Here is a 14550-nt window from a genome sequence, read left to right on the forward strand (position 1 = left end):
GCCCCATCTCAGGATCCTTGGCTGGATCACACAGGCAAGGTCCTGGCTGTCACACAAGGCACCATCCCCAGGTTCATGGACTTCTTCGGGGGCTACTCTCCAGCTGACATCACAAAGCAAAACTGCCAGACACAAACGTCTACAAGCTTTATGTTTGGATGAATAGAAACTTCTGGAAAGGGCGACACTTTTCCTCTTTAGAAACGGTAATGGTGACTTTAAAAAGCACTAGCATACTCACTTTTTGTAACCATTAAAATATTTTAGAAGTGGGAGAGAACAGTTTGCTGTGATGAGCAGAAGCAAAGCAATCCATTCGGGTTTAATACGACACTAGTTAGCTTGTAGGCCACACCAGGGTCCCAGCTATAAAAGAGAACATTGGAGAGCAGACTGGAAGAACATCAAAACTAGGTACAAATAAAGCCACGTCAGTACAGTTTCCAGGAAGCACATATGGGAAATCCAACTTCCTGGGTATCACCAGACCGTCTTTTCTTGTGCCTTTAATCCAACTAATTGCCGTAGTTAATTTTAATGTCCTTTCAGTTCCAAGCTTGCCAATGATGAAAGACACAACGAATTTTCTTCAGAGAATTTCAGAGAACTGGTTTAAAACCTAACCAATTATTTGTGCGTGTGTGTATGTGTGTGTGTAAACTTAAGCTTCAGTTTGTTTTCAGTGAGATTATAAAACATGCCTCTCAAATATCTGTAATTGTACTCAAGTGTTTAAAAGCCACAAATTCAACCAAGGTGCGCCGACTGCTCTCCAGCTCAGCCTGGCGCGGTGTTACAGACTCAGCGGTGTGCCCGGTGGGTGCGGACTGGCCACCCTAGAGAGGACATGTGATACGGGGAGCCCATAATTAAACACACAATGAGGCATGGATCGTTCAGTTGGTATGAAAGCCACGAATGTGCACTATTCCGAGCCGCATGCTTTATATGTGCTGTATGAAAACCTCATAGCAAGACGAGCCCTGACGGTCTTCTGGCCCCACAAACTCAACACACGGTAAGAGGCGCCTTAGGTGCTCCTGGGGTTACTGCAGGAGGAAGACTGTGGCCAACCCCAACCCTCTCTAGCTTCAAATGAACATTTGCCTTCAGTTTTATTTTCTTGTTTTCTCTTTTTAAATTTTTAAAATTCCTTTAAAGTTTTTCAATGTTTATTTATTTTTGAGAGAGAGAGACAGACAGACAGAGTGAGAGCAGGGTGAGGCAGAGAGAGACAGAAAGAGAGAATCTTAACCAGGCTCTAGGCTGTGAGCTGTCCACACAGAGCCCAACATGGGGCTTGAACCCATGAACCATGGGTGAGACCGTGACCTGAGCCGAAGCCAGACACTTAACCGACTCAGCCACCCACATGCCCCTATTTTCTTGTTTTCTATTCACAAACCAGTACTTTCCTTTAAAATTGCAATAAACACTATAGAACGTAATGGTATGAAGCAATTTGGGGGGGATGGAATAGTCTGGAAGCTATTTTGTTATCTGTACACACATTTTGGAAAGACTCTTGAAGAATGGAATCTGCTTAGAAAATAGGCTTCCAGTCCTTGTTTAATTTGAGATTCAAGTACCTTGTGTGTGTGTGTGTGTGTGTGTGGCCCAGTACTCAACTGTCTGGTTAAAAAAGATCTATGTGTTTATCACTTTATTCTGCTGAACAATGAAAAATGGATAAAGAAGACATTAGTGGAAATCGATAGCTTTTTGAGAAGCATCGGGCGAATTTATCTGCCTCTTGAATATATGGGGCATTCTCTGCATACAGACTATTCAGGATCACATATGGATGTTAAAATATCAGCAGAAATAAACAATCATTTTTAAGCCTCTGAGCTTAGAAGTTAAAAAGCATTAATAGGCAAGTAAATCATTTTCATCCAACAATAAGAAAATAGCAAATTAAATATAAATATGATTTAGGTTGATTGGGACACTATTTCAAAGAGTTAACAGAGTGATCTCTAATTTTGTTCAATGGTACTTTGGTTTAGAAGGGAGAATCGGAACCCCCGAATTTAAAGTAACCTACAACTGGGGCACCTGGGTGACCCAGTTGGTTAAGCGTCCAAATCTCGATTTGGACTCAGGTCATGATCTCATGGTCGTGGGATCGAGCCTCACGTCGGGCAACTTGCTGGAGATTCTCTCTCCTTCTTCCCTGCTTGTGCACGCGCACTCTCTCTCTCAAAATAAACACTTTACAAAGTAACCTACAATTCAGACAAGCGCTGGGAGGGGTGAGCTGGATCAGGTGGGCCAAGCAAAGTGAGGGTGGGATTTCAAGATCCGCAGTGGCTGAGCTCAGCCGCAGGAAGAAATTTCCATATGCCAGGCTCTCCGACAACACATCTCAGAGTTTTGGGGGCCGGAAGTCTGAGATCAGGGGCCGGCAGTCGACTTCCCCATGAGGGACTCTTCCTGGTTCATGAAGGACTGCTTTCTGTCTTCCCACGGAAGGAAGAGAGCGAGCTAGCTAGCTCACCTGTCTCTTCCAATTCAGCACGGATTTCATCCTGAGGGTCCACCTTCATGACCTCCCCATGCCCCAAGCCCCCCTCCTGACACCACCACATTGAGGGGCAGGTCTCAAAATGTGAATTTTGGGGACACAAATATCCAGTCCCTTGTCTATGGAGCAGGACCCCAGGAGGTTTTGCTGGCGAGTATTTTCACTGGTGGATACCCACACTGTGGAGAAAATCAACGTGTTTGGAGTGTATGGGTAACAGATCTCTTCTGTAATTTCTGGTAACTCTCTCAACGCAAATAGTGTTTACTAAAGCCTTTGTACGTGGGTGTTTCACAGTTATCAGATGGAGACAGGTTCACATAAGAGCCCAACAAAATGGATGCATTTTAGATTAAGTATGGAACGGCGTTTCCACTGTTTTATTAACAGACATAATAGAGAGAATCGGAAATACATAGAGTTAATGTAATGACAGCTGTGGATGATGAGGGTGGTTTGATGCCAACAGAATAATACAAAAACTCAATGCAAACAGTAACTGACTTCTCTGAATGTGTACCAGAGATGTGTGTTTACTATGTGCGGATGGATGTGTGTACGTGTGTGTATGTCTGTATGTTCGCGTGTGGGCTTCTGAGAGACGGAGTGAGAGACAGAGGTGAAGAGAGAAGACGGGCATATGCACGAATCATAGCCAAAAAAAGAAAAAAAAGAAAAAGAAAAACAAAGGAAATCTCAGGGCTGCTGCCGAAAGGACATTGAGTCACTCGGTAGAAAGTTGTTCCAGACTCGTGCTGCAGACCCGCGTTAGCTACCCAGAGATCAATATTTAAATGTAAACAAAGGACAGTTAGAAACATTATAGCACTCCTAAAATCCAGAAATGAAAAAGCATTTATAGGAATGAAAAGCAAAATATATGAACACGAGACTCTAAAACCATCAAGAAGCAGATGCTCCCACATATCCACAAACGTCAAACCGTTTGAAGCATCACCTTGTTTTGGGTGACGGGAAAGCCTTGGCTGGCATCTCTTTGAAAGTAGCAGGAGGGGTCACGTGCAATTTTATGTGTCATTTCTTCCGGTTTCCAGTGTGTTGTTTGCAACATGTGAGTCCCTAAACCATGTCGAATTGAACACAGGCAGTCCTCACGTGATTGTGCTTTGCAGGTATTGGGGTTTTGTGCAAAATGAAGGTTACTGGCAACCGTTCATTGAGCAAGTCTACCAGGGCTGTGTTTCCAAAGGCATCTGCTCACCGCACAGCTCTGTGTCCCCATTTTGGTGACTCTTGCCCACGTGTCAGCGGCCCCCCGACCGCCTGTTCACACCGAGACCTCAGTGGGGGCACACGTGAGTGTTTTAAAAATACACAATGAAATAGGAAGGGTGGATCTCCTGCAGCCACCTCAATCATTCATTTGGGGACAAAAAAGAAAAAGAACAATTAAGTGTGTGCAGTAACTTGAAGAGATTCTTTTTGTGTTTGAAATTCCTAGTGAATTTCTCTTAAAAAAATTCAATGAAAGAAACTACGGACAATCATAAACCATTCAAAGCAAGACTGGCCCGAATTAACCTTCTCCATAACCCTGTGCCTCTCCAGAGATGTTACCTTTTTTCAATCCTTTTGAGTGAAAGAAAGGGAAACTTCAAGTAGCTATGATCTTTTAGAAAAAAAAAAAAAAACCTCATTGACAATGCAAATACTTGGAAGTTTTACATTTGAAGATGCTCTTTATTTGCGGCATGTGGGTTTTAGGAGATGATGATCTTAAAAGGTTAAACGTAGGAAATGGCAGCGATGTCCATCTGCAAATTAGATCTGTAAATTGACTCTGTTTCGTCCTTCTGCATAATCTGTGTTAAAAAAAAAAAAATGAGCCCTTACCCTTTGCTTCACTTGGGGGACTTTAACATGTGAGAAGGATTGCAGATAAATGGTTTCCTGGCTCCAGATGGAATCATAGAAAACCCCGCAAGGAGCGTTGGGCTGTAGCTCTTTTTCTGGTGGGGAGAACCAGGCCCTCCTCAGACCACAGGAGGGCAGGTGGAGATGGAAGGTTGGAGAGACGCTAAACTTAGTTTTGAACCCCACTGTTGAATCTATCGGAGGTGTGACAATCCAGATTATTGTCCCTTGCTGCCGTTGAGTTTGCTTTTGTATTAAAGGGTCTTAAATGTCTGCCCTCCTTTTGTTTTGAGGATGAAACGAGCAGGTCTGTTGGGGCATGAGGACCCTTTGATTCTCAAGACAGAACCATAGTGATCATGTACCGTTATGTGAAGAAGTTGACTTCTCAGTCGGCCCACTTGGAAGATCTGGGGACGGGCTCCATTTTAAGGGCATGAATCCAGAGCAAAAATGGTATTGACAGCGATGTTGTTTGCTTGTTCTATTTCTTGACCTACTGAGGTCAATGCTTCTCACACTTCAGTTAGTTCACAAATCAGCTGGAAATCTGCTTCCACTCGGGGACGGCCTGAGTTTCTGCATCTCTAACAAGCCCCAGGTGTTGGCCCTGATGCCAGTCCCCGAGCCACCCTTTGTGTGGCATTGACCCGTGGCTAATGAGGACGCTGAAGCCTATTTCTAGGTCATATTGAACTTTTGACCCACAATCCATCCCGAAGAAAGTGGGAAATGATAAGCTGACTTGGGTCGGGAACGTCTGGGAAGGGCTGGCTGCTCGGGATGCACCTTGTCTCCTCCCGTGGGGGACGCAGGGCAGGATATGAGGGGTCAGCCCCACCCTCCACCCGGGACCTGACAGGGGCAGCTGCCCAGAGGGGAGCGTCACGGGAGGACAGACAACTAGCTTCTACAACACATACATCAGGCACCCAAGCGAGGGCCTGGAAGGTATTCAACCCATTTTACTTGAGCCCAGATTTCTGTATCCTCAGCACTTGATACGGTTCTGGCACAGAGGCCAGTTCGATGAGTGAGTGATTGCGCCTTTTAAAGCATTTGGACATAAGTTAAGGATTTATCAGGAGTGATGCTAAAGGAGCTACTTAAGGGACCGTGCTGACCACAATAAACTGAGGAAAACTACTTTGTGGAAGAAATATGATGGAAAAAGTCAGACTCAAGGCTCACAATTAAACCCAGGGAATCATTTCTATATCTCTTCCTTACTTAAGCTCCTGGGGACGACCTTACCAGAGTCCATTTATAAGGTCTCTGAAATTTATTGAGTGTAAGCGACGGCATAACAATCAAATTTTCATTTTTATATTAACTCGCAGTAGATTGCATCTTTCACGAAACGATGACCGAGAGCACGGAGAGGAAAAGCCAAGAAAGCAGCAAGAAGCAAGGAGACTCTTCCACCTTCCAGCCCGGAGCGGGGAAGGAGGAGAGAACCAGACACTACTGTGGGGTGGTGCAGAGGAGCAGTGTCCTTTAGAGAGAGCAAGACCAGGTCAGGAGACGCGGAGGAGAAAATGCTCAGGGAGGAATTTTGGCTGACAGTCAATGGCTAGCTTCAGTGAGCACAGGGAGAGAAAGCTCGGGCAAGTCAGAGAGAGTCCAAACCGGGTTCGGGTGAGCCTCACTTAATCAGGAGAGGGTACGTTCCCGGACTTGGGTAAGAGAGCAGATTTCTACTGAGTTTGATTCCTGGGGTACATCGGGAAGGATTCGGCCAGAGTGTGGTGTCATTGCTAGCGCTGTCAGCTCCTTGCTGTGACCTCCTGAATGAAGGGACTGATGACAAAATGAACCCAAGAAAGCACTGAATCATGGGACACCCCGGGGGGCTCAGTCCGTGAAGCATTATTCGACTTAACTTCAGCTTAGACTGTGATCCTGGGGTCGTGAGATCGAGCCCCGAGTTCGGCTCTGTGCTGACAGCACGGAGCCTGCTTGGGATTCTCTCCTTCCTCTGTCTCTGCTCCCTCCTGCTCACACTCTCTCTTCTTCTCGTTCTCAGATTAAAAAAAAAAGGTACAATTAAATTTTAAAAAAAGCAGAAAATGTTAGTAAACGATTTTCTACAGAAATCAAGAGGTCCTGAAGAATCTTAGTTCAGGCTTCAGTCATTGCGTTACAGTTCGAAGCATCCAAGAGGGTCTTGCTACCAGGAGCGAAGAAGTACAGTTCTTCTCCGGAGATGTAGACTAGAGCAATGGTGTCAGGGTCCCAGGATCAGGTAGGAGAAGGGTGGGTGGCTGCACTCTTCTATGACCGTCAGCACCAGAAGATGGGTGACACAGGACAGAGACAGCTGTCAGTGTAGTCCCAGGCTCAGTTATGAAATTCCCTACCCGTTTCCACATTTCCTGCTAGCTTAGCACACAGCTTAATCCAACGGTTAGCTCTGAGTGGGGTTGCACAGCTCGCGAGATTTTTTACATTGCCTTTTTTTTTAACATCACATGGAATATGCTTTTCTCAGAGGACACTGGGGAAGGCTGCTACCTCGGCAGGGGGGCGGGGGTGTTCTCTGATGGGGTCACATCAGGGGTGGGCAGGAGCACACTGCTTGCAAAGCTATGCATTATCTACTCTAATTTTTATCATAGCCCTTTGAAGTAGGAATTTTCATTCCCCTTTGATAAATGAGCAAACTGAGTTTAGTCTTTTGTTAACTTAATTTTCTAGCATGCCAGGCATTATTAATCAAATCAACCTATGATCATTGTAATGGCAAGATATAACACCTGCTCTTTTTTAATTTTGTTAAGTATTCTTATTTGTTTTTGAGAGAGAGAGAGAGAGAGAGAGAGAGAGAGCACAATCGGGGAAAGGACAGGGAGGGAGACACAAGATCCAAAGATCCTGAGCTGTCAGCACAGAGCCTGGACGCAGGACTCGAACTCATGAACCACAAGATCATGACCTGAGTTGAAATCAGATGCTTACCCGACCGAGCCACCCAGGTGCCCCTAACATCTGCTCTTAAGTATCAGTTAGCAACTGAGTGTATGTTCACTGGCCAACGAAGAAAGAAGGTGAAGTGAAAATTCAGACAAGAAAAGTCCATTACGTGTATGAATCCTGTCCTTGGGCAGGACTCAAGAGCAAGACGCTTTGGGACCAGACGTCTCCTGGAGACCCACGGCTAGAGATCGAGGTGGGGTGATGTCTCAAAGCCACTAACAAATGCAACGATACAGAACCAGTGGGTCAGGAGCATAAACCGAGCCCATCCACGGGCTGGTGCTGCACAGTCATTGGCACGCTCTTACCCGTGCAGAAAGTGCTATCTTCTCATTTGCTCCTTATTTGTTAATTTGATTAAATGGAAGACAAATTAGCATCCGGGGTTCTGGCTGAGAAGATTACAAAAGGAGACAGATGATGATCTGTGAACCAGCCCCTGAGAGAACGAAAAACACAGTTGAAGAATGGTTTGAGGACCGAATGACCTTAGTCGGTAGATGTATCTCTGAGCAATAATGCTCAGTAACTGAACTTCTACGTTGTTGGTACGTTGCGTTTTTTTGTTAGAAATCAGTTCTGTGAGGGCACGAGCTTTGTCTTTAATGAGCCCCTGGTACCTCGACGGCAAGTTGACGTGTTTGGTACAAATTAAATGCTCAATTGATATTGTATAAATGAAAACACACCTGGTGAGAGTCACCTATTTGCTAGCGTTTCTCATATTTACTGCCACTTAATAATCCTTCCCAAATTACTTTAGTATAAAAAAATACATAGAGCGGCTTAAAAAAAGGAGACGCTCACGTGCCATGTACAAGGACAGCCCGTTTTTATCGTGTCTGATTTAAGAACCTTCATGACGTCGGCGGAGTCCCTGTGGTACCATGAGATGAACTTCATCTGGATCATAAGCAGGGGCTGTACGTCAAGGAACAGTTTTGGCTGTGATGGCGATGCAGGCAGGCCGGGTGCAAGGACCCAGAGGGGGTCCCACAGGACCAGCCGGGAGGGTCCCCGTTGCACACAGGATAGAACTCTAACGCAAACCAGCAGAAGGTGAGAGCAGACTTTATGAACCATAGAGAGAGTGCAGGTACAGACACAGTGTCTGGGAGACTCAGAAAAGGAAAGGGGAGGGGGTCTCGTCCTTGCGTGAAGTCTGGGCTTTCTGTGGAGGATGCTGGTCTGGGGCCCGTGTCCTCTCCGACATCCAGGAACAGGTTAGAACAAAGTGTCCTTCATACGTCAGTTATTCCTGGGAGCAGGGGTCTTGGCGTCGAGATGTCTAGCGCCCGTGGTCTGGATGTGCATACGAGGGCTCCTCCTGTCACTCTCACCTGGTCATTCCTTACATGTTTTCTGTTCTAGAGAAACCCTTCGCCCCTTGTCCCTTACGAGGAGGACATACACTGTTTGCAGGAGGAAGCATGGCTAAAGTGGGGGTGCATGTGCTCGCAAGAAGAGAAGCAAGAAAAAGGAGCAAATGGCAGATTTTTATAGACTCCTTCAGTGTCCCCATCTCAGTGGGACAGAGGACTTCTTATCTGTCGCCGATATCGATGGGCAGCCAGGCCTGGGTGTTGCTTATGCAGCGCCCTGGCCGGTCTGCACAGGCTTCGCACGATGTCCCAACCAGGGACATGTCTGCTGGCTTTCTGGATACATCTTACCCAGCGGCCCCCTTCTGAAGGCCCATCCCGTGACTTGGAGGTTGTATCCTGGAGAACGCCAAGCCCTCTCCACGTCCCCGACACCGAAAGAGGAGGGGGAGTCGAGGGCTGGATGGCAGAGTCACCAGGGAACCCCAGTCCAGAGGTCTATTAGCCAGCGGGATCTCCACTCTGTTACGAAGCCTGAGCTCTGTCTTTGTTCTGTGAAGTGTCTTTAACTCTCAGATGTCCCAAACTCCTCCACAAAAGAAAGCCGGGGCTTTCCAGCCATAGCAGGGATTTATGGTGCCACAGCCCTGGGGACCCGGGCTTTTCCTGGGGCCAGGAGACCTGGTCGGGCAACAGACCCAGAATGGGTGTGGGATTAGCAGCCTTAAGCCTATAACCGTATATAAGTTTGAAGCCCTCGGGCTTCAGGGAGAGAACCAGGGGACTCCAGCCTGAAGTCAACATAGTAAATGTTTAATTTGCCTTCCGGGGAAGTAACAAGTCGCTAAGGGGGCAAATGGTGGTGAACGGGGGCCTTGTCAAAAGTCACCTGAACGTTCAGCACCCCTAGGACAGATTTCCCCCAGGGTTGGTGCGTCCTGAGCTGTCTGGGAGATGGAAACTGGAACCCCAAAAGGTAGTTTGGTTGTTGTTTTGGTCTACAGAGTCTTTCACAAATCGTTTTTCCCCGGAAACTTCTCTTTTCTAGATTTTTGTTAAAAAAAAAAATAATAGGAGGCTTGGATGCTGTGTGAACTCTATACACACAAGGTACAGGGAACCCTGGCCAAGGACGAGCTGCCCCTTTGGGTCATGGCTCATGTTCCCCAGCTCATTGGGGCTCCCACCATCTCCTTGTCAGTATACATGTTTGTTTGCTTTTTAATTTCTTTTAGAAGAAGAGAGAGAGAGAGAGAGAGAGACGAGAGACTTAAGTAGGTTCCACGCTCAGCATGGCGCCCAACGTGGGGGCTCAATCCCACCATCTGGGATCATGACCTGAGCCGAAATCGAGAAGCAGACACTTAACTGACTGAGACACCCAGGCACCCCCTTTTTCCCCCCTTTTCCCTGTTAAATAGCCTTTGTCAGAAAACTTATGCAATAGTTTAAAAAAGGCACTATTGAACTTGAATCTTTGATTTTTTTTTTTTTATTGGATGGGCTGTTTTATAACTTTATAGGGACAGAGATAAACCTATAAAGGTTCTCTCTTCGGCTAGAAATGAAAAGAATTTCCAACCAGTGGGAAAGATAACTGACAGGTGGTACTTCGTTGTCCTGTTCTCATCAACCAGTTTTGGATGTAACACCAAGTCCTCCCCTAATTTTCCTTTATTACATGGCCCCTATGTACACCTGCTCTACAATAATGTTTGGACTTGTGACAACACATCCCTGGGTCCCTTAGTACTTGATGACGTAAATAAAACCTTTGCTGTAGGTTCATTTTATATTTGTATGAAGCTATGATTCTAATATTTTACACTAAAGAAGACAAGGTCTCTTTATCTGTTTTTTTCCCTTTAATTAGTGTTTCAAAAAGCCATTGAAAAATGACCCAGAGCCTGTGTATTGACAGTCAAGCTGGGTGTTAATATTGACCAAGCACTGTGACCTTCTTCACTGAAGGTAATGAGGTGCGTTGCTCAAGATTATAGTTGAGGAATGTTTCAGAATTGATTCACTGCTAAGAAAAAGGAGGCTGCTGTTTCCCTGTAGAGTAAGAATCCAGAACAGGAAAGCTATAGATTATATATGATATGGGAGCAGTATTGTCTTGGCATATAGTAACATGAAGGAATCTTATTGTCCGATGTGACAGAGTGATTAAATCCCGGACGAAGTGTGGGAGGTTTGCTTAGCACCCTGCTAGTTTTTTTACGTGGCTCCCCTTCTCCCCAGATTACATAAATTTTAAGCAAATCGATGGATTTTGCAACTTAATATGGCAAGATTTCCCGAAGCATACAGCAATAATTTTAAAAAGAAGTTAACAAAGGAAGAAAGCCCTTGTAAATATTTTCTCGGTTTAGTGAGAAATTACAAGATAAAGCAATTGTGCAGGAGGAGGATAGATTAATACATTAGAGAATTAGCTATTGTTTGTGAACAGATACAAAGGCAAAAGCAAGTGATTATTAAGTGTGAAGAAGTTAATTAAAATGCAAATATTATGCTCTGTTATGTATTAATAAATAGCAAGGAATTTAGGGAAACAAGCAAGGAATTAAAACATGATTATATATTTTAATTAAGTGTTAATTCATGGCAGGATGTTAATGGGGATTATATGAAAGTGTCTGGGGAAAAGTCAACCATCACCCATTAGTGACGGATTAAAAGTTAAGACTGAAAACTCCAGAAAAGAATGACTCTCAAACTATTGTTGAAAATATCTTGGCATCTGGGCACCTGGGTGACTCAGTCGGGTGTTGGACTCCGGCTCAGGTCCTGATCTCACTGCTCGTGGGTTCGAGCCCCACATCGGGCTCTGTGCTGACAGCTCGGAGCCTGGAGCCTGCTTCAGCTTCTGGGTCTCCCCCTCTCTCTGCCCCTCCCATGCTCATGCTCTGTCTCTGTCTGTCTCTCAATAATGAATAAGTGTTAAAAACATTTTTTTAAAAAGAAAATATCTTGGCATCAATATCAGACTCTTGAAACTTAATATTATAATTAGCTTATAACATATCATCACTAACAACAATAATAAAGAATCCTTGAATGTCCACCACTGTGAAGTGATTGGTACTGGCCGTCAGTTTTCTGGGCACTAGGTTCCCTGGTGGCAACGGGCCCAATTTCTAGTACAAATGAATAAAAGTTTTTGTATAATCACGCGAAAAAAAAAAAAAAAAAAGAATCTCTGTGTTTCATGTCTATAGGCAGTGTTTCCCCATTTTAACAATTCATGGACTTGTGAAATTTTTGAGTTAGGAGAGAAGTGAAAGATGTTCTACAGCGAATCACGATCTGATGAAAGTTAAAGAGCTGGGTAATGGCCCCTCCTTTATTGCCACAGAAGTTGAGGGGTTCCCATTCACCCTCCTCTACTCTGGGGTTCTGCTGCTTCTTGGGACCCACTGAGATCGGTGGTTAAATTGGCAACGAAGCCCCATTTTGCCAACAGTTGGGCAAGCACGGAACGCGCCTTTCTAATGCACGGCGAACATCTGGTTTAGAGTGTGCAGCTCAGGTGTGGTGCTCCAGGGGGACGTCTGTCCGGAGGCCACCAGCTCCGGGTGCAGGGTCACCCACAGGGCAGGTTAGGTTATGGTACGGTGCGAGGGCGGGCTCCCGGGAGCCCCAGCTCCAGCCTGTGCTCTGCTCAGAAGTGACTTAGGATGCCTGGCACGCAACCCGCACATTCTGCCAGCCAGAGCTGGAGCCCAGGAGGGAACAGAGTGCAGGGTGTGCCGGCTGAGCTCGCTCACCCAGCTCCCCTCCCTGAGGCGGGATCAGGAAGAGAACTGGAAAAGGAAGCCACTGGCTTGGATTAATAAACGAAGCAGCCCAGCCCCGTACGGCTGCCCCGCCACCCCTCAAATGTCCCGCAGCAGAGGCCCACAGACCTTGAGTCCCACTCAGCTGACAGGACTCCTTCCCAAGGTAGAGTCAAAGGGGGACAGACAGAGCAGAGGCTTGGGGACATATTTGTTCTCATTAGAGGACAAGCAGAATCACGGGAAGAAAGCACAACTCACGCAGCTTCCCCACACCCTTGAGGTGTCTGGGATGTGTTAAGGTACAAGTATTTTAAAATATGTCTGGTTCCAACTCCGTGATTCTATGTGACCTTGAGCACACATGTGATGTACAATGTCTTGTCCCATTTTCCTTTTTCATTAATTTATTCAAAACATAGTTCCTGAGTTTCTATCATGTCCCAGACCTGCAGAGATCAAGATTAAATCATACATTAGTCAGGGGAATCCTGTATATGCAACCACATACAAAGTAATACCACTAACAATGCCTGCAATAAGAAAGAAAGAAAAACGAAAAGAACCAACCACCTAGTAAAGAGAAGCAGTGAAAAGAGAAGGAAGAGAAGCCTGCCTGCCTTCTTTCTTTCCTTCTTCTTTCTTTCTTTCTTTTCTTTCTTTCTTTCTTTCTTTCTTCTTTCTTTCTTTTTGTGGAAGTCAAGAAACAAGATCTCCTGGACGTTAGTGCTTTGCTTTAGTTCTGGAATAAATGAATGGGAATTAGGACAGGTTCATAACTTGTGCTTGGGTTCCCCTTTTAGTCCCCTGGACCACTTCCCCCTGCCCAGGTTCTCTAGCCTGCCTGCCTGTGTCTGTGCTGCCCTGGGCATGTGCCCATGTCCAAGCAATGAGAGGCGTCCACAGCGAAGGAGCGAAAGTGGGTTTGAGATAGTTGTCTTCCTCCTCTAAGGGCGTATCTCCTGTGACAGCACTAAAGCTGCGGACCTTCCCAGGTTCCCAGAGCTACGCCCTTCCTTCCCAGCCCGCTGGGGAAGAAATCCCCCCTCTCCTCTGCTACCCTGGGGGTCACTTCTGCTGTCTCTTAGGGGGTTTCCTGGCATGTAGTCCCTTTATCAAGCCTTCTTCAGCTACTCTATTTAGAGGGCTGTCTCTTTCCTTTGGGGACTCTTCCTCAGGATTTCTACCAGCTCTTGGTGTAACTTTGTTCTTCCTCTCTCCATGGACCGATCCTAAATTGTAGGAGCTGCTCTTGTGTCATTTCGGCTTTTATTATGTAACTGTCTCGAGTGCAGGCTCTAACACCTGTGACTGAGTACATTCCAGCGTCTGGCTTGGCTTCTCCTCCTACAGATTTGGATTTGCAACACGACACTTAGGCAATGAGCACTGTTGGACTTTTCCTTAAATACCTGTATCTGAACTCCTACGTCAGATAAGAAGGAATGAGCTCCTCACACACTACCCCTCCCTCAGTTAACAACCACCGATTCTGGACAAAACACCCAAACAAAAACAAACAGTAGAAATAAGCCCCCTCCCCAGAATTCTCTATTCAGGAAAAATAGCTTCAAGGATACCTGCAAAAGCAAGGCATTTTCCGGTTACACAGACAGTTACCGTTTCCAAGACTGTTCCCTCATTCCCGAAGACCCGCCTTTCTCAGCCTGAGAACTATGCCTAGCATTTCCCATAGTGTACGCCAGTTCTGGAGGCCTTGGACTTGCCCAGCTGGTCACTCCCTGGACATTGCGAATGCTCCATCAGCAGGATTTGGTTCTGTTCTTCCGAAAAACGTTGCTCTTTGGTTTTAGACCCTCACGCATCGGGGAGACAAAGATACCAAGGTGACCTTTGGCTCTACATTTTCCATTTTCCACATTATGATTTCAAATATGTACCGGAATCCACTTCTGAGTTGAGACATGGCACAGATTTTGTTTGTTTTCTTTTGTTTTGCTTTGTTTTCTACATCAGCTTGTTTTGCCTGATTTCAATGCTTTGCCATAACAGTCACAGAAAGGAATTCCCTTGTTTTAGAATTAGAGATTCCACCACTGACGAACCA

This window comes from Neofelis nebulosa, chromosome 3 (assembly GCF_028018385.1).
Source record: "Neofelis nebulosa isolate mNeoNeb1 chromosome 3, mNeoNeb1.pri, whole genome shotgun sequence".
NCBI classification, from domain to species: domain Eukaryota; kingdom Metazoa; phylum Chordata; class Mammalia; order Carnivora; family Felidae; genus Neofelis; species Neofelis nebulosa.